Here is a 22,487-nt window from a genome sequence, read left to right as displayed (position 1 = left end):
TCTCATCCTGTTCTTTTATTAACCACCTTTTCCTTCCCATTAACATCCCCCGCCCATGGCTCTTCCCTTCTTGTTTATTTTCTTTGCCCACTGCGCCTCCCATTTAAATTCCTCTGATAGCCGATCTTTTATCCTTTTCCATCCTTCCTCCATTTTCCATGTTTCCATCATCACTACGTCATCCGATTCCCTTATTTGCTCCCAGAATTCTCTATCCTTACTATTTATATTATGTAAATATCATAATTCTTTTGGATGAAAAGTTTTCCCGGCTGTTTATTTCTACGATACATGTACATATATTGTTTTCTCACTCTGTCACTCAATTCTAACACATTCAATTTCATACATTTAATTCCGTTTTGGCTAATGAAATCGTTCTTTAACAACACGCAATCAATTTACCGTTGCCTTTCGAGACCCGCGGACAATTCACATTTGATAGTTTTCAGAATACAATTCATGATATAGGCTGTAGAAAAACTATAGTGAGGTTGTAAAATCGATGCAGAGAGAAGGGTAGAACGGTAAAATGTTGGGAAGGGGGGGGGGGGTAGTAACACATTTAAGTATCTAAAATCTAGAGTCTCGGGTCTCATCTTATATAGTGTTTGTACATTCAGCACATTAAGGGCTTGGTTATATCGAAACTGATAATGTTGCGAGCTTGTGGGAGCTTTATTTTCCCATGGGAGAAAAGTAGACAACGCGAATACGTCTGAATCTGGCCATTTTCGTCCGGCTCAGCAAGCGTAAAAAATTTTCATACAGGTGTTGAAAAAAATGTAAAACGTAACGTTTTCAGTAACATACTGCTGAGATCCGGGCTTCAATTTTCACTGCCACAACTTGTTTGACCAACGTACAGATTGGAATATATTTAGCTTTTTTCGAGGACTGGTGCTGCTCCGAATCTGGAAAATCGATTCTTTAAAAAAATTGTGAAAATTCGCTTAATTTGATAATTGTTTTTTTTTTAAATGTTTTTCTACTATTTTTTAGTTAATTTGCATCAAAGTAAGATACTTTGTTCAAGTAAGATACTTTTTAAAAAGTAGATTTTCCACCAGGTAGGTGGAAGGAAGGGGTGGGATAGGGGGGGGGAGGTGAGAAGAAAAAAATATCAACATACGAAACAATTATTTATTATAACCAACCATAATGAATTTAAAACATTGAACTTAATTATTACAAAAACAATCTTCAGAAATAGCAAGTAGTAACATCAGAACAGGTTTCATGTCTAAATTAAATATTAATTATAAGTTAATAATAATATATAAATTAATATATATTAATAATAATACACAAATTAATAATAATAGGTAGGTAGGTAGGTCGAATTAGTAGGCACATTTGTCAGATTGAGTCAATAGAATCAAGTAGGTGAAATCCTGAAATAGGGTTTTAGGCATTTGTATGGGCACCCGTTGTAAGTGAAAACCAAGGTGATATCTAATCGGGCCTAAGAGATATTAAGGAGTCCGAGACAGTACATTTTACCCCTTTTCACCCCCTGGGGGATGAAATTTCCAAGAATCCTTACTTAGTGGGTGCCTACGTCATAAAATCAAAGTACTTTCCAAATTTCACTTATCGTTATTGATTATTACTGAAATCTATTATGTTAACAATTTGTTAATAATAATAATAATTTGTTTATAATAATGTTGCGAGAAACTATGATCAATTTGATTGTATGAAATGGATTTCACTGTCACTTCGTTAAAAAATTATATTTTTTTTTACTATATTTGCGCCACATATGCACAAAACGACTTCCTGCTATCACGATAGCGGAACAACGCTTGACAGCAGCATGTCAATTATGTAAGATAATATTGTACTTCAAAGTTGAATAACTTGGCAAAAAATATCGTCCAACAATCAATGAACACTGATTTCGAGGACAGTAGTCGCTTTCGACTGGTCGAAGTGTAATCTGTTTAAAAAAATTGTTCACCCCATGTATCATTACCAAGTTGAACAAAATTTATTAAACTTTTCAAAGTGTTCTTTATATCGCTATAACTTTGCCGAGAAGTAATACAGCTAAAATCTTTATAAAAAAAACAGCTGAAAGTAGAGATTCCGCACTTTCAAAGAATACTTTAACAAAATCGGTACTACCATTTTTGCCAGAGTTATGACCATTTGAATTTGCCCCATTTTTCATGCAAAGCAATTGTTTTAATGTGTAATTTAATTTACTTCTTTTGTGCACGTCAATATTGAAGTTTTTATTTCTTTTTTAAGAACATAATAGCTTCACATTGTGAGCTTCATGTGAAAATTGCATAACACATGTCTGCTATGAAAATGACGTAAAAGAAATTTTAGTATACAATACAAAGTAAATTTATTATTTTTATTGTAAGCAAAACTAAGGCATCTCGAAATATGGAGTTATTCTAGTTTAGCTTTTAACATTTCTAACAACCTGATGCACATTCTTCATATTTTTGAAGGCACATGAAGTGCTGGCCACAATGAAAAGTGTCAACGATAAATTATAGTCGACTTTACCTCTCACCATCCTTTCTGTCCTCATTATCACGTTACGACCAATATTTTATGACGTAGGGCGATAAAATATATTTTAAGTGACATATTCATAGAAAAGTATCGCTCAAATCAATTGAACGTGAATTATCATTCTTATTACAAATAACAAAAGGAGCATAATGGCAGCCATTCAATCAGGGATCCGAACCGCCGCGTAACCCTAACCCTTACTCAGTTAACCAAGGAAGATTTCTGTAACCCATACTAACCGCGAGGGAACGGTTCTTAAATTTTAGAAAAAACCGAAGTAACCGGGTTAACCCGCTACGAGCGGATTACTAGTAAAATAAGACAGTCTAGCCTAGACTAGACAGTCATTTAAGGCAAGTCAGTGATATGTGAATCTGCAGGCAATACATATTCAGATCAAATGAATACACAATGTTTAAAATATACGAGTATATAATCCATGCAGGATCGATTAATTTTAGAGGGTTGTTAGAAACGGAATTTATACTATATTTCTTAAACTTCAAGAATTACTCAACACAAATATATTTTAGCATCAATATCTTCTACAGCCGTGTGCGTGTTTCGCCTTATAACTTCCATTCTCTAGCATTCGAATATTTTCGGCACCTAAGCCTTAACCAATAGGCATAGGTTCCGTCATCTGGTCGACAGTCGGTCTCGTCCGTGCGGCAGGTATAGTGCCTATCCGAGATATAGTGACTTAGGCAGTGTAGCTAGAACCGTGGGGTTTCGCTAACGGGCGCTACCCCCACTCTATGACTAAGCGTACCCCCTTCTAGCGCCTGTACCGCACCACACAAGCGTACCCGTCCCTCTATCCATGTGCCATACGCGCTGCCTGGCTAGCGCTCTCCGGCGAGAATTCGTTTTACCGACATCGAAGCGCTTGGGTCACAAGCAAAAAGTCCCGAGTTCAAATCCCGGTGCGGATATTCTACTTTTTTTCTTTAATTATTCTCTAATTTATCTTTCTATATTCTCAGAAGACTAAAGACTTGAAAACTGTTACAAAGCATTTTCGAAGCTTGATTTGCTGTTAAAGATGCGATCCCCTTCTGGCTTGTACCGAACCACTACAAGCGTACCCAACCTTCTGTCCGTGTGCCGTACGCACTGCCTGGCCTGGCGCTCTCCGCCAAGTATTCATTTCACCCAGATCCTAGAACTTGGGTCGCAAACAGAAAATCCGAGGTTCAGATCCTGGTGCGAAAAGTCTATCTTTTTCATAAATTATTATTCTCTAACTTCTCTCTCTATATTCTCAGTACAATAAAAACTTGAAAACTTAATTTACAAAGCATTTTCGCAGATGGCTAATGTACGATGTTGCTCTTCTGCCTTTTCTGTACATAAACAGAAATAAATCTTTGAAATGCTACTTACGAAATAAGCTCCTTTCTAGAATGGACTCTTTAAAATTCACCTCACAATGAACAGTTAAAAGAATCGGTGATTTCTATCTCAGGTAAGCGAGTCGCCCGCTCCGCTATTACGGTTGGCTTACCACTCGCACCCCGGATTACTGTAATGAGGTTTGAAAACAATATCGACAGGTCTCGTACCAGTCACAATAATATCAATTATACCTACAGAACAGTTTTACTAACCCGTTCTTGGTCAATGACACTCTTGTCGTGTTAATCAGGTTCATACATACACTCTTCCTCGGATTACTGAAATGCTTTTGGCCCCGGATTATCCGGAAGACCTACCCACACCACAGATTTGTTTCCTCGCTGCGAGCGAGGACTTGCGGTCCCGGGTAGACCACCCGTTGACTGCTTAAAGCAATAAAACTGTTGGGCCAGGTTAAATACCCAGTACAGAAAAAATAGACCGAATTGCTTCGTGTTTGGACTTATTGTGGTCGACTTAAACTCACCAATCCATCGGCAATGCTCTGATCAATCTGTAATGAAAAATAACTCAAGTCGCTGTCGATCGAGGGTCACCCGGCGGTGCGCTATGTCACTCACTCCCGGTTTACGTCGTTCAGTCTTCTGGTCAGATGGTTCGGGCGAGGGCCCTGCCAAAGATGAATCTATTTAGTGCTAACTACTGCCTCGGATCCTGGAGCATTTCCCGGTCTCGAATATTTCTTCATAATCCGAGAAACACTGTATCTGCTTATTTTGCTGCCGATTATTTAAGAAAAATGTGCCTCTGCTCGATGGAAGCCACGAGAAGGTGGTGGGTCGACCGTAATAGCGGAGCGGGCGGCTCGCTAACCTGAAGCGGAAATTTCCGATTCTGCAACTGTTCATTGTGACGTGAATTTTAAAGAGTCCACCCTGGAAACGAGCTTATTTTGTAAGTATCATTTCATGGAATTATTTCTGTTTATGTATAAAAAAGGCAGAAGACCAAGATTGTACATTAGCCAGCTGCGAAAATGCTTTATAAATTAAGAGTTTTCAAGTTTTTATTCTACTGAGAATATAGAAAGAGAAATTAGAGAATAATTAATGAAAAAAGTAGAATCCTTCGCATCAGGATTTGAACCTCGGTGGAATGAATTCTCGACGGAGAGCGCCGGGCCAGGCAGTGCGTACGGCACTCGGACAGAAGGTAGGGTACGCTTGCAGTGGTGCGGTAGAAGCCAGAAGGGGATCGCATCTTTAGCAGCAAATCAAGCTTCGAAAATGCTTTGTAAATTAATAGTTTTCAAGTCTTTAGTCTTCTGAGAATGTAGAAAGATAAATTAGGGAATAATTAAAGAAAAAAAGTAGAATATCCACACTGGGATCTGAACTCGGGACTTTTTGCTTGTGACCTTAGCGCTTCGATGTCGGTAAAACGAATTCTCGCCGGAAAGCGCCGGCCAGGCAGCGCGTACGGCACATGGATAGAGGGACGGGTATGCTTGTGTGGTGCGGTACAGGTGCTAGGAGGGGGTACGCTTGGTCGTAGAATGGGGGTACGCTTGGTCATAGAGTGGGGGTAGCGCTCGTGGGCGAAAACCCACGGTTCTAGCATCACTGGACTTAGGTGTGAAGTCCCTCAGCGGGGTCCTACCCGACATCCTGCTGGATACTGACCGCTAAACGTGCCTCCTACTACCTCTTGCAGGACTGTATTTAGAGAAAACCAGGACAAAACCGGGACCCTAACAGAAAATAAAACAGAAATTGAAGATACGGTTTATCATTATTAAAAGACATCAATTAAGCTTTGCTACTGGCTATTAAAAATTGTCTCATATTAAATACAAATACATTTTAGTAAGATATATGTACTCCATTAGAACAGTAGTGGAGAATTTATGAATCAATATAATAATTAATCAAAGCTTAATTGATGTCTTTTAATAATGATAAACCGTATCTTCAATTTCTGTTTTATTTTATCTTAGGGCCCCGGTTTTGTCCTGGTCTTCTCTAAATACAGTCCTGCAAGAGGTAATAGGGGGGCACATTTAGCAGCCAGTACCCAGCAGGGTGTCGGGTAAGACCCCGCTGCGGGACTTCACACTTAAGTCACTATATCTCGGATAGGCACTATACTACCGCAGCACCGAACAATCGGGTCGTAAACCCGCACAGTCTAGACCAGCGTTGTCCAGCGTAGGGGCCCCTCACGCGCCTTCTTCCCCTTCCAATATTTCTTTCGCGCAGCGTGCCTTCCGTTGTCAAGGAGACCGCGAGACGCTACGAAGGCTTCCATGTCGGGCTAGCCGGGCTAGCGTCTTCGCGGTTAGCGTCGCGCGGTATCCCTGACAACGCGGACGAGAGTGGGAGAACCCCAAGCTCCCGCGGGAGCGACCTTGGACAGCGCTGGTCTAGACAGTGTGAGATTTTGGACAAAAATCGGCCGACAGCGCAAATCGCGATCGATTTCAATCATTTTTGTTTTAAAATACTCATAAAGGACACAGTAATAACGGAACACTGCAATAAAAACCATATCTGTTGGTCTAATTTATACAAAACACTATCTAGCATAACATAACATAAAAACATAAATTATGCAGATTAAAGATATTAAAAATTATTTTTTTACAAATTTAATATTAGCTATAAAATAAAAACATTACATGTACAATATTTATGTTTTAAATAATCTGCATAGCTGATATAAACCTTATATATCAAAATTATATTTCAATTTGATTAGTTTTGATTTTATTTTTAATATATGTATAAATTTAAAAATAACTTTTTAATAATTGTAATTCGGAGTAATTAGAATCGGATATTTTGTGGTAACTAATTTTATAATGTAATTTATAAATATAAGATTTAAATCAGCTATACAGTTTATTTAGAACATAAATTTTGTAAATTTAAAGTAAACTTTATTTTATAGTTAATATTAAATTTTAAAAAAAAATTTAATATCTTTAATCTGCAAAATTTATTTATTTATTCTTTTTTGTTATGTTATGTTAAATAGTATTTTGTATAGATTTTACCAACAGATACTGGTTTTATTGCAGTGTTCCGGTATTGCTGAGTCCTTTACGAGTATTTTAAAAAAAAATTATTGAAATCGGTCAAAATTTGCGCTGTGGAGGGTTTTTTGTCCAAAATCTCGAACTATGCGTCGGCAAACGCTCGCGAATTCGTCGCGGCTAAGTTAATCTTTGACCTCGTATATTTATTACTTTCACGCGCATGCACCACTCTACCAAGGAGTCTCCGATATTAAAATAAAATTCATCTCTATTTGGAAACATGGTTACAACTTTGTTTTTCACCGTATTACTGTAACCGTATTAACCCGGTTAACCGGGTTACTCGGGTTACAGATGAATTCTGTTACCCGGTTAGGGGGGTTAGTCGACGATACGGAGTACCGAACCGGGTACAGGTTAGGGTTCGGTTCCCTGCATTCAATTAAAAAAATCAAATATTAAAATTTATATATCTACTTACATTGCAATACTTCATGTAAATTCATTTTTTGTTAAAGATATGAATTTCCTAGAACAGATAAACCTAAGCAATATCTGTCACATGACATGAGGAATTCCATAATGTAAATTGTTTAAATAACCCAGTTACACACAATGTAGCTCAGAAGCTTCAGCTTGTGTGGGTTCGATTCTTCGTCTTATCCCACGTATGTGCAATTCCGAAAATTTCGTTCTTCACAAAATACAGAAATAACAGCTTTAAAGGAACTAGGCAGTCAGATCTGGTAAAAATTTAACTTTTGGGTGAATTAATTACACGTGAATGAATACAAATTATGCCTAGTACTTTTGGGTAATGTTCATTAATACTGTAAACTATAAAAAAAATTTAATAATACATACATATATGTAAATCATGGCGCTACATCCGCCTGACGTGTAGGAGTTTTTTCTGTAGTTTTGCGATTTTTGCAGCATGTTCAAAATATATTCAATTCTGCCCTGAACCTCAACATTAGAGTGTAAAAACTCTAGTGTCCGAGATAAAAAAGAAAACAGATATCTGTGTACCCCGAAAATCGACATTTATCGTAAACATCGCTTTCTCCCTAGTCGCTATTTTGATCATTTTGGTTCAATTCTTTTGTCCGAGGTTCAGGCCGAAATTGCAGGTTCTAGGAGGTAAATATTCCAAGGAAATCGTTATATCTTTATTTTTAAGCTCAATATCAGTGCAAAATCAAAGACACTTTTTCTAAAACACTGTATAATGAAACTCGTGTGGCGCCATTTGTAAAATAGATATTGTTAAATCTATCAGGATTTAAGTTAATTTTTAATTAAGTCAGAAGACGATTAAACATTACAGGTTTAATGCGACTATATGTATATGTATATTGAACAAAAGTAATACTTAGATACAGATAGGTACTTATCTCGTTCAAGGCAACAGGACACATAGTTAAAGGAGGAACCGGAGGTTCGTCCTTATACAGATATGTAAACCATAAATGACAGTACGATATAGATGAGTACGCAAACTAGAAGTTCATGGTGTTCAATTCAAACCGACAGATGTCCATTCAATCATACTCAACAGATATGTATAAAAAAATATTTGTTTACTCTACGTGATAGTACTAAACATTGTATAGAAGGAAAAGTCTGTGCTTGTTTTCATCTGCATGTAATTATTTAGCAAAAAACACTTGATTTTCGAACGATTTGACTGCCTAGTCCCCTTAATTCGGCGGGAGGTGAATTGAGGTGAACTGAGTTTTTGTTACAATTTTTTAAGGAACTTTAATAAAGATTTTAATATATTTCATAAATTTTATTTGATTCTTAAAACACTGTACTTTAATATAAAAGTTACAAAGTTAAAAAAAAAATTCTAAAACCGTGGTTTTTCACGTTTCAATTTTGGGTATATTTGCTCCGGTAGCGACAACCTGTGTTACAATATGGGATGCGCCTCCGGCCGGGTTAAGGACACGCTGAGCGCTCTCCTTATTTCCTTGCAATCAAGAATGATTTGCCAGTCTGATTTCCTGCTCTGTGTGGCAAACTCTGCAGGGTCGACGCCGAAAATAGCGTTTCGCCCACCTGCCGGTAATTAGAACTGCGGCTATTAGCGTGATGAGCTCAGAAACTGGGCCCAGCATCGTAGGACGGTTAGTTAACGTTCACGGTCCTTAACGATTGTGTTACACACGACCGACCGGCTGTGCTCGCTTCTGCCTCGACGAACCCCCCGTGACTTCGAGCACAATCGAATCTGCCTGGTATTGATACAGTGTCTAGGGACAGCGAGTTGGCAAACGTAGGAGGATGGCTGAATGAGAAATCGTGTCGAAGCACGCACATCTGCTCTTCGTTTCCACTTAATACTCGTCGCCGTACGAGCAAAGTGAATTTCACCTGATAGCTCCACCTCCTTGCCGGCTGTTCCCTTCCACCCCCTTCAATTAACTCTGCCACGATTCGACTCGATTCGACGCGACTCTGCTCGACTTGGCGAACGCGTTGATCGGTGTGTGTCGCTGGTTCGGGATGCCAGTTGATCGGCAGGGTCGTTACGAGATCAGTCGCGACACAAAGTTTGCGTTCGCACCTGCAGCTACGCCGCCGCGTCCAGTTCTGACAACGGCAATAGCATTTACTGTTTTCGTAAGTCCCGCTACCACGAAGTCATGTTTGCTTGACGTTACCTGTGTAGTTTCGTGCGATGGTGTCCACTGAATTTTCTTTACACGAGGATTCTTAATATACAGTACATGGTTCAGGTTAACTGGTGTAAATTCTCACACGACTTTGAGTACGATATATTACGAAAAATTATAGCTTCTTGTTTTAAGAAGGCGAAGTTGGTAGAAATGTTAATAATCGAGATTTAAGATACAGTGAATATTATAAACCTCGAATCTGTAATAATGTTTATGAAAACTTTGGAGTAGAAAAGCACTTTGGTATTATGTGACCTGAAATCTCAAATTAAGTTGACATTGTATCTCAGGGTAGCCATGGTCAATCTCATAATCGACTTTCTTCCAACTGCAAGTAGCAGATGCAGTTGCAGAACGTTAGACTGACTTATTCGTCCAGCTGGTAGGGGAGACCAGGGATAGTTTGGACAATTTTTTATTAATAGTCTTTAGCGGGCCGGTAAGATGCCTTAAGCCGCGTATTCACCTGCGCATTCGCCCCGAATGTGCATTCGGCGCGCACCGATTTTTTGCCCGTTCGGAGCTCAGCGCGCATTCGGCGCGCGTTCGGGGTTGAGTGAAATTTGCGGCGTCCTTTTAATGGTATTGTTCGGACCCGAATGCGCGCTTTGATGGACCGCCAACAAGCGGATCGGCCCGAATGCGCGCCGCGCCCCGAACACGCGCCGAACACCGGACGAGCAAAAAATCGGTGCGCGCCGAATGCACATTCGGGGCGAATGCGCAGGTGAATACGCGGCTTTAGAGCTATAAATTGCACACCATTCGATAGCTCAGAATGTGCGCTATTCATTTGAACCTGAGAAATGGGCCTCACATTACCTAGTATTACTTTGAGATGAAGAAAGTTCAGAGGTGCATATTGTCCAAAGTATCCCCATTGGTGGGGTTACATTGGACATAGCACGGGGATAGTTTGGAAAGAAATGATAATGAATAATCCAATGAATATATAATTTATTTAAAATGACAAATAGATAAGAAATAATGAAGTTTAAAAACTTGACAAGGTTTGCTTACAGCAGTTGGGGCCTTTTGGGTAAAATAGGGATTACATTGGAGAGACTTGGGGATACATTGGACAAACTTAGTCCAGTGAAATTAGGATCTGTCTTCGGAATAAGTCCCACCAAGCTAAGTTTCGGTATGGGCCTTTATTTTGGTCGTTTTAAACAATATGTCAAAAGTCCCCATCGATCTGACCGCCGCTAAAAATTTACAGAGGGTTGAAAAAAACTGTTTTTCGCGAATATCTCGTTATCTAGCAGTTTTGCGGCAAATATAGTTATTATAAATTTTATAGCGTAGGAAATTCTCTACAAAAATGGTGCTATGAGTTTTTTTCGTAGGAGTAATGAGAATGTCAGCATCAATGGATATAGCACGTGTAAAGCGAATAGAAAGAACAAGAGTAGGTTTATTGCTATGCTGCCTCAAAAATTGGAAGCTGCCAACATCAACGTGAAACACGCTCAAGAGGATGCTGATGTTCTCATTACTCCTACGAAAAAAACTCATACCACCTTTTTTGTAGAGAATTTCCTAGGCTTTAAATTGTATAATAACTATTTTTGTCGCAAAACTGCTAGATAACGAGATATTCGCGAAAAACAGTTTTTTGCAACCCTCTGTAAAATTTTTAGCAGCGGTCGGATCAGTGGGGACTTTTGACATATTGTTTAAAACGACCAAATAAAGGCCCATACCAAAATTTAGCTTGGTGGGAATTATTCCGTAGATTGAGCAGATTTCCGCCTAGTTTCACTGGACCAACTTGGTAGCTGTCCAATGTATTCCCAAGTCTGTCCAATGTAACCCCTCATATCAAATCAAAACAAAATGATTCGTGCCTTTTCTCAAAAAGGATACTTCGATTTTTGCACAGCATTAATTTATTCTAAATACATTCAGCATTGCCTCAGAAAAGTTACAATAAAATTCGTCCATAATGAAGAATCTGAATCACAACAAAAAGTAGATGAAAATATTATACAGTAACATACAAGAATTGAAAAGTGTGACTTACCCTGTCATTCGTGAATGATACACGCCATATTGAATATCAGTTGATTTGGTGTGAACAGAGGCACAACCTACAAAAACAATTGCAATAACCATGACTCTATGGAGGCAATTTTAAAACTATCCAATGTATCCCCGTGTCCAAACTATCCCCGGTCTCCCCTATATCATCGTTACGATGCAATTTATAGTGATCTTAAATTACAATCGCACTTAATTACGCGATTACTTTTGTGTAAATTATTTCCAGGCAATCACAGCAGTTTTCCTCTCAGCATCGTATTTATTGCTCGCACAGCTGCACCTGCACCACGCTGGGCCGCACATACGCACCAATCTTCCACAAAGTGGCACAGAGTGATCGCGGCTGTTCCACAAAGACATTGCGCTAAAGGCTTCTCTATCATCCGTCACGGCCCGCGGCTATAGCTTTCAGATTTTTTTTTTTTTGGCAATACAATAATTATTTTTGCAATAATAGATTAATGATGGAGTATTGTATCGTGACTTTTTTTTATTAATTCTTTACAATCCCTCTAACCACTACACGGACGTTATTAGCGACTTAGTTGAACGGATTAATTCTTAAATATTGTAAATGCTGTAATATTTCTTTAATATCATTTAAGTTGCATTTTGCACCTGAGTAATTAATATTAAAGTGTAAGTAGTCTGTTCGCCGAAAATTTGTTGCCCTGTAGGTGGTCTGGGTTAGATTTTGTAATTTTGGTGTTGCATGTGTCAGTGTATCTTACAATTATTCGTAGGACTAAACGGAGAGTGGAAATTATAGTTTCGTTAAAATAAAAGTTTCGTCACATTTGAACATAAAGATTTCCAGTAACTACAGTACTTCTCCTTGGTCGTAGTGGCTTAGGTTATTTGAATGTTTATACATAGTTACGCACAATGAATTTGTATGTTTATAGTAGAAGAATGTTAATATTACAGGTGATAATTTGTGTATTATAAGAAAGAATATAAATATTGCAGAAATGGAGTTCGTGGATTTTTATATAATTGTTATTCAACCCAAATATAACTTATAGGACAGAATAAAACATAAATAATGAAAATAATTTTGATATTTAAATTGCTTAAATTCGTTGACCGTTTAGATAAATTTGGAATAATTTTGATTACAATTACAAACATTGTAGGTAGGTACTTGAACGGTGCAGAATATTCACATATTCGAAAATCTGAAATTCAGCAACTATGTGATGTGATGATCGTCAAAGAAATTCCTAAATATGAGTTAGAAAGAAATTTGCGAAACACTTGTTTCATTTTATTAATGGACTTGAAATTGAAAATGGCAGAGCGCAAAGTTTAAAATCTCGTAAAGTAGGCAATTCTCCTAACAATAATATTTTGTTCATTACATTCCAAATAAAATTGATGTGTGTAGCATATATTCATCCCCTTTATCATTTACGATAGCGAAAGGATAAGACAAATTTGGTAACGTGATAAAGCGCATCGGGTGTGCTATTAAAAATGAAAGCAACGGGCCACTAATCTTTGAGTCGACCACCAGTGTTACCGCGATTATCGAGAGCTTATTAAAATGAATGTAAGATGAAGTAATCCAACACATTGTCTCGTGTTCTATTTCACTATCAAGAATGATAAAGGGATAGTCGTTACATGCGCAGCGGTTGCACCCATTCGTCTCTGCCAGATCAGGTTTCATAATACGGGAGGAAAAGAAGTGCTACAAAAAAGCTGGTCTTTGTTTGCAAATAAGATGTACTCATTTCTAAGCTTAAAATAATACAATAATATGAGATTGCTCTTCTTTAGTCAGAATATTTCTGTGAATATTGTATGAAGTTTCTTATAACCTTGAGCACTGGACAATAATTTTTAAATGCAAACATTACAGCATCCGTGGGTTAAAAGAAAATAACAGAGCAACATATTCAATCCAGTTGTATTAGTTACTCTCAGCCCACAATTTTTCTTGCCTCTTCTTTTTTATCTAATCCTAATGAATGATGTATCGTTTCCCAGTTGTCATAGTCACGTGGTTAACATTATCAGTCGGACCCACGGTGTAATAGACAGGTGTTCCGACTCTGTACCTTTTACCCCAGCGATTTTGTGTGCCGATTTCTGTTTAGTTCCCCTGGTCGCCGCGAGAGGCGTCGTGACTTAGAAGACATATACATATGTGTTAATGAGATTGTGGTAGTAGAGATTTTAATGGTATTACTGGGGTTGCCAGACAAATCCTGCGCGTAATGGAGGGGGAACATGCCACACATGCGCGTGATGACGCTGTCATTTGACTGAACCTTGGCGTCGATTGGTTTGACGTCACATGGTCATCACGCGCTTGCGTGGCGTGTTCCCCTTCCACTACGAGTAGGAATTCCATACCAGGCCTGTATATATATGTAAATGCTTTTACAACAACCACGAAATCTGCCGGCCGCCAGAAGAACTACTATGAAAAAGTCACACATTCTGGACAGGAGTCGGAACACCTGCCTATTACACCGTGGTCGGACCATATAAAAGAAACAAACAAATCGGCGCCTGTGTTTTGCCATTATGTCATATATGTATATGATTCATTGTGGCAACGATTTTTACTGGATTAAACAAACAGTTCTCTTGTGTCTTTTTTTAAATTAAAAAATAATTATGGTATATAAAATTAAAGCTTCTGATATATTTAATTTGATTTGGATACTTTGAGTATCTCTCCGATCTCTCGTGCCGATTATTCAATTTTATTTGCGTGAATGAAGCTGAAGAAATATACTCTCACGTAATGTAACCGACGTAATCATTGAAAAAAAAAAGAAAAGAAAGAAGACCTTTAGGCTAGCCCGATGTAATTCATAAGTAACAATGTTACTCTGTCCCTGTGTTAATCATATATAATAATGAATTTGATTTTGTTTTAGGCACGCCGAACGCAATCAAACTGGCTGCCTCCGCCGGTAACCCCTCCGCTGCAGTCGCCGCCTCCGCGAATCCTCCTGTGCTTTGGAGCTCGCGCAGGAAGCCGGGTAAGTCCGCACCTACTGTATTATCCTCCATGTATATTTCATTTAGGTACATTTGTTGTTCATTCACATTTAAAACTGCATCAGAAAAGATTAAACGTAACTATAACGCAGACTATTTAGTTTAATTTTACTCTTTGAGAAGGGAGATCAATAAGTTTACGCCAAGGAAAAATCAGTTCTGACTGATTGATTATTCAAATGCAGGTACAAACGGCGGGCGTAACTATTGTAGTCCTGTTTTAATACGGTTCTCGCTCAATACTCCATAGTTTCATACGGACGTTTTTATAATACACCGTCGATTACCTACATACGTAATAAATAAGACAACAAATTGTTATTATATTATATATGGTTAATTTATTCAGAAGAGTTTCACAGACATTTTTATATATACGTCTAAGTAATTGAGAATCCCTATCTATTGTAGTATCCTAGTACTTTACCAAGAAATACGTCGTGCTGGACAAAAATATTGGCACAGCACGCGATTAAATATACAAACATATGTAACTATTAAGAAAGTTGCTCCTATGTATTCTTTCGGTATGTATCTTTATTCACAATATTTTACTTATCTATATACGAACACGAAATTACTTAAGGTGGTACAGGACTATTGGACAAGTGAAATCGATGGTTTCTTTTGTGTTCGATTGCTTAGGTAGGTACCAAGTAATCACTGTACCCGTACCTTTCGCAGGTTATTGTGTACGTGTTTCCGAGTAATTACCAAAAAAAAAAATTGTCGGAATGTTCAATTTTTTTAATTTATTAAGCGCTGATGGTGACCCTGTGTAGTGCGCAGTAGCTGTACATAGTATCAGGTGAACTAATCATCTGAAAGCAAAATGCTGTGGTGTGAATTTCTACACCAAAATCTACAACATGGAACTGGCAAATTTAAACAAAAATAGTGAAATTTACACACGAATAAATGTTTTCTCCACATTTTTACGGAAAAATATCGTCTTTAATCGTTTGTAAAAAATTTTACAAACATCCAATGCTGATGCGGAAATTCTATGTTATAAAGTATAGAGCAGGCCTGCCCTTTACGGTGCAAATACCTCCTGAAGTTCTGGGACCCGGGCAACAGCCGGGCGCGTAACTGTTTCAATGCTACCCGTTGCGAGAGCTGTGAGAGAACTGCGTGAGTGTGCGTCCATGTACGAGCCTGCATGGACGGCCGCACACTCATGCAGTTCTCCCGCAGTCCATGCTGTGGTTAGCAACGTAACAGTCCCGTGCTCGGCTGTTGCCCGGGTCCCAGAACTTCAGGAGGTATTTGCACTGTAAAGGGCAGGCCTGGTATAGAGCAGGCCTGTCCAACTGTTGCTCTTGCCCTCGAAGAGAAGCCGCGGATGGTTGCGAGCGAAGGCAAGAGCGACGGCAACGGGCGGCAGCCGTAAAAGAGTGGGGATAGTGGCGTTCACAGATTCCCCCACCAAGAAGATCTTTCGCTCTTGGGCCTGGCTCGGTGTCTCCGAGAGCGAAGAGCAACTCGCGGCTGCTCGTGCGAGCAAATCCCCGGACAGGCCTGGCATAGAGGAAGGCATTCTACACTTGTAGTTAAAATTTCAAGTGAAAGTATTCATTCCATCAAGAGTTGGGATGTACACGGTGTTTCTAAATGTAGTTTCGAGATAAATGGCTTCAAATACTGCCGGCTTACAGCCGGCGCCACATTTGCGATTCGTCCGCGCGGACCGACCGCTCGCCAGGGATTATAATCGCCGCCTAACCCTAACCCGAATCCGGTAACCCAGGGAAGGTACGAGGTTCTACGTCCCAAATCCGACTATGGTCGTTCGTCCACTGCTGCAATGCAACTGCAATTTTAACAAGAACCGGGTTGCATGTAATCACGTCAATCACTTGCAGGGTTTTGTTTCTCGGTTTAATTTTTAATCTCTCGAAGAAAAATGTGACGAATTTTCTTGAGTTATACCCACGACATTACATACAAATCGTTTCTTGGTCAAATTGCATCACCGCGGTGGATGAACGGCCTATAACAAATGGTGTAACATTTCTGTAGAAGTTCGAAAGGTAATTTATTTATAATAAAAATAATATTTTGTAACACAACTATTATATAAAAGAATTATCTATCGACCGTAATATAGCGGAGCGTGCGGCTGGCTTTCCTGAAACGGGGCACACTATTGTCTTTAACAGCTCAATGTGACGTTAATATTAAAGACTCCATCCTAGGAGGGAGCTTAGTTTGTAGGTAGAATTTCAAAGAAAGAATTGCAAAATGAAAATTTGTTTATAATTTAACATGGTACATAAATAATTTTACAATTTCAAAAAAATATTATTCAACTAGGCAAAACCTTCTACATTAAAATAAAAAAAGAATAAACCTAATGCGATATACAGTTTCTCAGATAAAAATTCATAAGTACAGCTCGATTTCACGAAAATAGAGAAGAATTACGACCCCTACCGTTTTACTGTAACCCACTCTCAGAGCCGGCGCCACATTGCGTTTTATCCCCACGGACCGACCGCTCGTGGTTAAACGGGAGGACGAACCGCTTCAGTTACAAGTTTTCACATTGTGTTTTTCATCGTAGATATTTAAAGTCTCATTACGGCGATCCAACTGGAAATGCTAACTGAAAAGTTAGTCTGAATAATTTTTTATTCCATATTACATCTATTAACTTTCCAGTATGGATAAGGCAAATTGTTACTTATCCGATCTAACTTCTCTATCATACAATTTTGCAAATGTTTCCGACTCCTTATTCCAGCTAGCTGTCTATCTAATAAGGTCTAGATCAACGCCCAGTCTTTTCGCTGCTGAGGTAGAAGCGTAACCCGTACTATGCGCTGAAAACACAGTTGTATCTATTCCAGTTATTCCACTACTAGTTAGAACCTCTTTTAAACCCCTCTTAGAAACCATGTTAATTGGTTTATTAGTAGATATAAAGAGTATTTTCATAGAATTACGAATCTCTTTTGTATTATACAAATACCACAATAAGATTGAAGCTGCACATATTTTCTTATTATGAAAAAATGGTAAGGTTCAAAGCGGCTATATTGAGTTCTTCTTTGACGTCTTAATACGCGCGGGAACCGCTATCTCTATTTTATCCGCGGATCTCCTAATGTTTTCTAACTCAATCAGAGAGAACGCCTGCATCCGGTGTCTGTTTTTCGGTACAGGTGGACAAATCGCGTCGAGCGCGATCCACGGACCGCGGCATGCCGCCGTCAATAATTCACCTCGCGGATCTTCTGCTCCAATATGACACCTCTCATAAGATTCTGTGTTGAACAGGGTGGCGAGAAAACCGGCTACCAACGGTACTATTTTAGAGTGGGGCCCGGCTACCGCGGTAACTATTTTAGAGTGGGGGCCGACTACCCACGTCCACGCATGCGCGCGATGACGTCGCAACCGTCGAACTAATCAACGCCAAGCTGAAAATCGCAGAAAAATTCACCGACGCTAACGCCAAACCAAGCCAAGTGGCGTGAACTTCAGTCAAGTGAGACCGCGTCGCCGGGGAATCGGTTGCCGACGCTGGTTGGCTGCGGCATCACTTGGCTTGGCGCTGGCGTCGTTTTATTTCTCATCTAGGCGTTGATGGTTTCGCATTCACGTCACCTAGCTTGACTTGGCGCTGGCGTCGGCGAATTTTCCAGCGATTTTCATCTTGGCGTTGACTGGTTTGACGGTCGCGACGTCATCGCGCGCATTGCGTGGACGTGGGTAGCCGGCCCCCACTCTGAAATAGCTACCGCGGTAGCCAGCCCCACACTAAAATAGCACCGCTGGTAGCCGGTTTCCTCGCCACCCTGGTATTGAACACAGTGATGCCAGAACCGTGGGTTTTCGTCCACGGGCGCTACCCTCACTCTATGGCCAAGCGTACCCCCATTCTAGGACCAAGCGTACCCCCTCCTAGCGCCTGTACCGCACCACGCAACCATACCCGTCCCTCTATCCGTGTGCCGTACGTGCTGCCTGGCCGGCGCTCTCCGGCGAGAATTCGTTTTACCGACATCGAAGCGCTTGGGTTACGAGCAAAAAGTCTCGAGTTCAAATCCCGGTGCGGATATTCTACTTTTTTTCTTTAATTATTCTCTAATTTATTTTTCTATATTCTCAGGAGACTAAAGACTTGAAAACTGTTAATTTACAAAGCATTTTCGCAGATGGCTAATGTACGATGTTGCTCTTCTGCCTTTTTTATACATAAACAGAAATAAATCCTTGAAATGCTACTTACAAAATAAGCTCCTTTCTAGAATGGACTCTTTAAAATTCACCTCACAATGAACAGTTAAGAGAATCGGTGATTTCCGTCTCAGGTAAAAAGTGCAGATATAAGAGTACCTAATAAAAATTATTTCACTTAATAAAAACGAATATTTGACCATTTATTTAGTAATTGTTCTAAACAAATGCAATTTTATAGTTGAAGGCACCTTTTTAAAAATTTGGAAAAAATACGAGGATAAAGCCCTGTTTTTCCTCTTTATGGACATGTTTTGAAAAATGTGGACGTTTTAAAATCGGCCAAATGAAAATTAATTGAATGTAACGCTGTGTCAAATCACACCGGCCCGACTGGTCGCTCGGGCCGTGCGGTACTCGCAACGGCCACGCGGCTATACCTGCCACTTTTATATAGGGTATTAATGAGGACCGCTGCAAGGTTTAATACCGTTAATAATTACTGGAAACTCACTCTCTGTCGATGGCACTTATTGTTTGAAACATTTAAGTTGCCATTGTTCAATGGAAACCACGAGAAGGTGGTGAGTATTCTGAGATAGAGGGACGCGTATTTCTGAGCGTATCCGCGAGGACACTGTATCCGCTGGTATAAATGAATGAAAATTTCGCGTTCCAGAAATAATAAACATTCACGATTATTACTAGAGAGACGTGGACTTGCAAAAACAATTTCTGGAACGCGAAACTTTCATTCATTTATACCAGCGGATACAGTGTCTGATTTAAAAGCTAAAGTCTATTCATACAGTGACAAATGAAAAGTTGTAGCAATTATCAAATAAGTAATTCCATAACCGGTCATGTATTCCAAAAGACGCTGAAAAATACGACAAAATATTTATCCTTTAACATAATCCCATCACATCCCATCCTCTCCCGATGGAAGAATACTCACCACCTTCTCGTGGTTTCCATTGAACAATGGCAACTTAAATGTTTCAAACAATAAGTGCCATCGACAGAGAGTGAGTTTCCAGTAACTATTAACGGTATTAAACCTTCCAGCGGTCCTCATTAATACCCTATATAAAAGTGGCAGGTATAGCCGCTTGGCCGCTGCGAGTACCGCACGGCCCGAGCGACCAGTCGGGCCGGTGTGATTTGACGCAGCGTTACATTCAATTAATTTTCATTTGGCCGATTTTAAAGCGTCCACGTTTTTCAAAACATGTCCATAAAGAGGAAAATCAGGGCTTTATCCTCCTATTTTTTCCAAATTTTTAAAAAGGTGTCTTCAACTATAAAATTGCATTTGTTTAGAACAATTACTAAATAAATGGTCAAATATTCGTTTTTATGAAGTGAAATAAATTGTATTAGGTACTCTTATATCTGCACTGTAAGCACCCAAAAGGTCATTTTTATTTATCAGTTTATTAGTTCAACAGTTATAATTTTTGGAAAAATAGTAAACACTATATTTCAAAGAGCTGTAACATCCACAACTTCTGACATTTCGAAAAATCCTTCGAGATATGTTTGTATACCCCTAAAGACTACAACATATCCAAGTTCCATCAGAATCCGAAATGTTACTCCGAAAAGTGTCCGACTTCGCGTGGAATGACTCTCTGATGAAGTTCTCCTCCGGGTGCCGCACTCTCTCCCTGCCGTGTCTCGTGCAACGCCTGGAGAAAAATAAGTGGGGGAACCGGCTGACCCGGGGCCCGACTCGTGCGGCTCTCGGAGTGGGGAAGTTCGACACTCCTGCCTCATGTTTTTCCGATGAAAATCATCAACGTAAGCACAAAAATCGCAAACACAACACAAGAATTTAACAAAGACAGTGCTGCAACCGGCAAGATTTAGTGGAGACAAATTAACAAAAAAAACTTGATACTCGATTTCTCGTATTTTGAGTATAAGTCCAGTGCATACTTCATTTATAAAAAATGCGATTCGGGAGAGAAATGCATAGTGGAAATATGTTTAAGTAAATCGTTGGTCCTTGGTTCTTCTTGCGCATCTGGCAGGGCTGCAGACGCGAGTAAGTAGACAATTGGTCCGAGAGGTTAATTTCTCCGCAACCCGCTGAAATTCAATACGTGTCACGCTCGTTTAACCTCTACTCATTGTCGCCACCGCGCCGGTCAGTTAGTTCAGAAACTCTTGGAAGCGCTTCGAGATTGGAGCACATAGGGTAAATAATGCCGTTATTGACCAGGGTACAGAAGTTCACCACTACAAATTTCTGCCGCCACAGTGTAATGAACCTGCGCGTTTCTGCAGTATAAGTGAATAATGCACTTTAATCAGAAAAGACAGTCGTTTCTACCTATCGTTTCAACCAACAATCGATGATTTCAGTACAAGCGTTCTGCCGTGAGATCGTCGGAAAGGAAAACGTGTAATTTCAACTCTCAAAGAAGGTAAAGGCTTAGCGGGCATCTTTAGAACGATGACTTCTTTAATAACTGTATAATCATTGTTCAATTTTGTTTGCCGTGAATGTCATTGATCATAGTAGGTGACAAGGGCCTAATGTTAACATTCGTCATACGTCCAGTCGTGTCGAACGTGATTACGTTGTGTTTTGGGGGGTGTTCAATAACTGGTTCGGCAAATGCACAGTAATACTGACCACTCGTAATTTTCGTGCTGAAAAACCGCGATAAAAATTTATTTAGATCTTTGGAGGCATGGGGCAATGTGCCCTGCTTTTATATGGTTTCGGGTATGCACCTCTGATGACTTCTGATTTTGCATTGGTCCATGGGTCGGTAGGATAATTCGGAGGTCAAAGGCGCTTGACGAAAGAAAAAAAATAAAAGCAAAAAGCAGAAGAAGAAAAAGAAAGAGCAGATGAGAGAAAAATCTAAGAAGCCAAATAACGAATGAGAAGCCAATGAGACCGCGAGGAAGTGCACGCCATTAACTCGTGAAGGGTGCACAGGACACTCAACCTGCCCCAAGACAATATGTCTTTGATTTTGATATGCTGACAGACGGTTTTTATAAAACTGATTTTAACGTAAATATATGCCCTTTTTATATTCAGCAAATGGTCAACAACCGTACCTGGACCAATAACTACAATTTTGAGTTATGTTTCTTTATAATATCATAACATCGAAATTACGGATTTCTCAAAGTTTCTTTGGTGTTATAATCATCGTTGATACTTCTCCTTACGCCTGGTATAACAAAACTTCCTCTATAAAATTCAAGTTACTTATTCCATAGCGTTTACCTAAACTGAAGCTCTTAGGTTCTCAACTACTGTATCGTTTACCCTAGAACACTCAAATATTTCGTATGTTTCAATACCCGCTCGGTGGATGCAAAGTCGGTATGAAGTGGACCTATCCTATACATACAGAGATTACTAGGGTCGTCGTTAAGCTATAGGGATCGAATTTTTGTTGAGATTTTTTGTTGATATTTTTTAATAAAAGAACAATTTCTTAGGTGCATATTAACGCGTGTACATTAGGGCGGAGCTGCAAATTTAAATTTGAATTTTCAGTTGGCCTGGGTGCGGGATAGTTGTCCTTTGATGAACCAAACACAACTTTAAAAAAGATTTGGAAAATATTCATGTCTGCAGGTTCCTTTTT

At 39.4% G+C, this 22,487-nt stretch overlaps 2 protein-coding genes across 3 annotated transcripts in view; one reads left to right on the top strand and one right to left on the bottom strand.

Moving 5' to 3' along the window:
• The window catches only part of LOC143378484 (dual 3',5'-cyclic-AMP and -GMP phosphodiesterase 11), a 348,802-nt gene that overhangs the window by 98,444 nt on the left and 227,871 nt on the right, over positions 1-22,487 (top strand). For both annotated transcript variants that reach the window (XR_013088274.1, XR_013088275.1), the window contains exon 2: positions 14,559-14,663. The gene's annotated coding sequence lies outside the window, so the exon portion shown is untranslated. The remainder of the gene's footprint in view (positions 1-14,558; positions 14,664-22,487) is intronic.
• Positions 1-22,487, bottom strand: part of LOC143378523 (uncharacterized) — a 497,243-nt gene that overhangs the window by 454,039 nt on the left and 20,717 nt on the right. The gene's annotated exons all lie outside the window — the stretch shown is intronic.

The sequence above is a fragment of the Andrena cerasifolii genome, chromosome 2 (genome assembly GCF_050908995.1).
Source record: "Andrena cerasifolii isolate SP2316 chromosome 2, iyAndCera1_principal, whole genome shotgun sequence".
NCBI classification, from domain to species: domain Eukaryota; kingdom Metazoa; phylum Arthropoda; class Insecta; order Hymenoptera; family Andrenidae; genus Andrena; species Andrena cerasifolii.
Note: the sequence above shows the minus strand (reverse complement) of the source record. Positions and strands in the feature narration are given on the sequence as shown.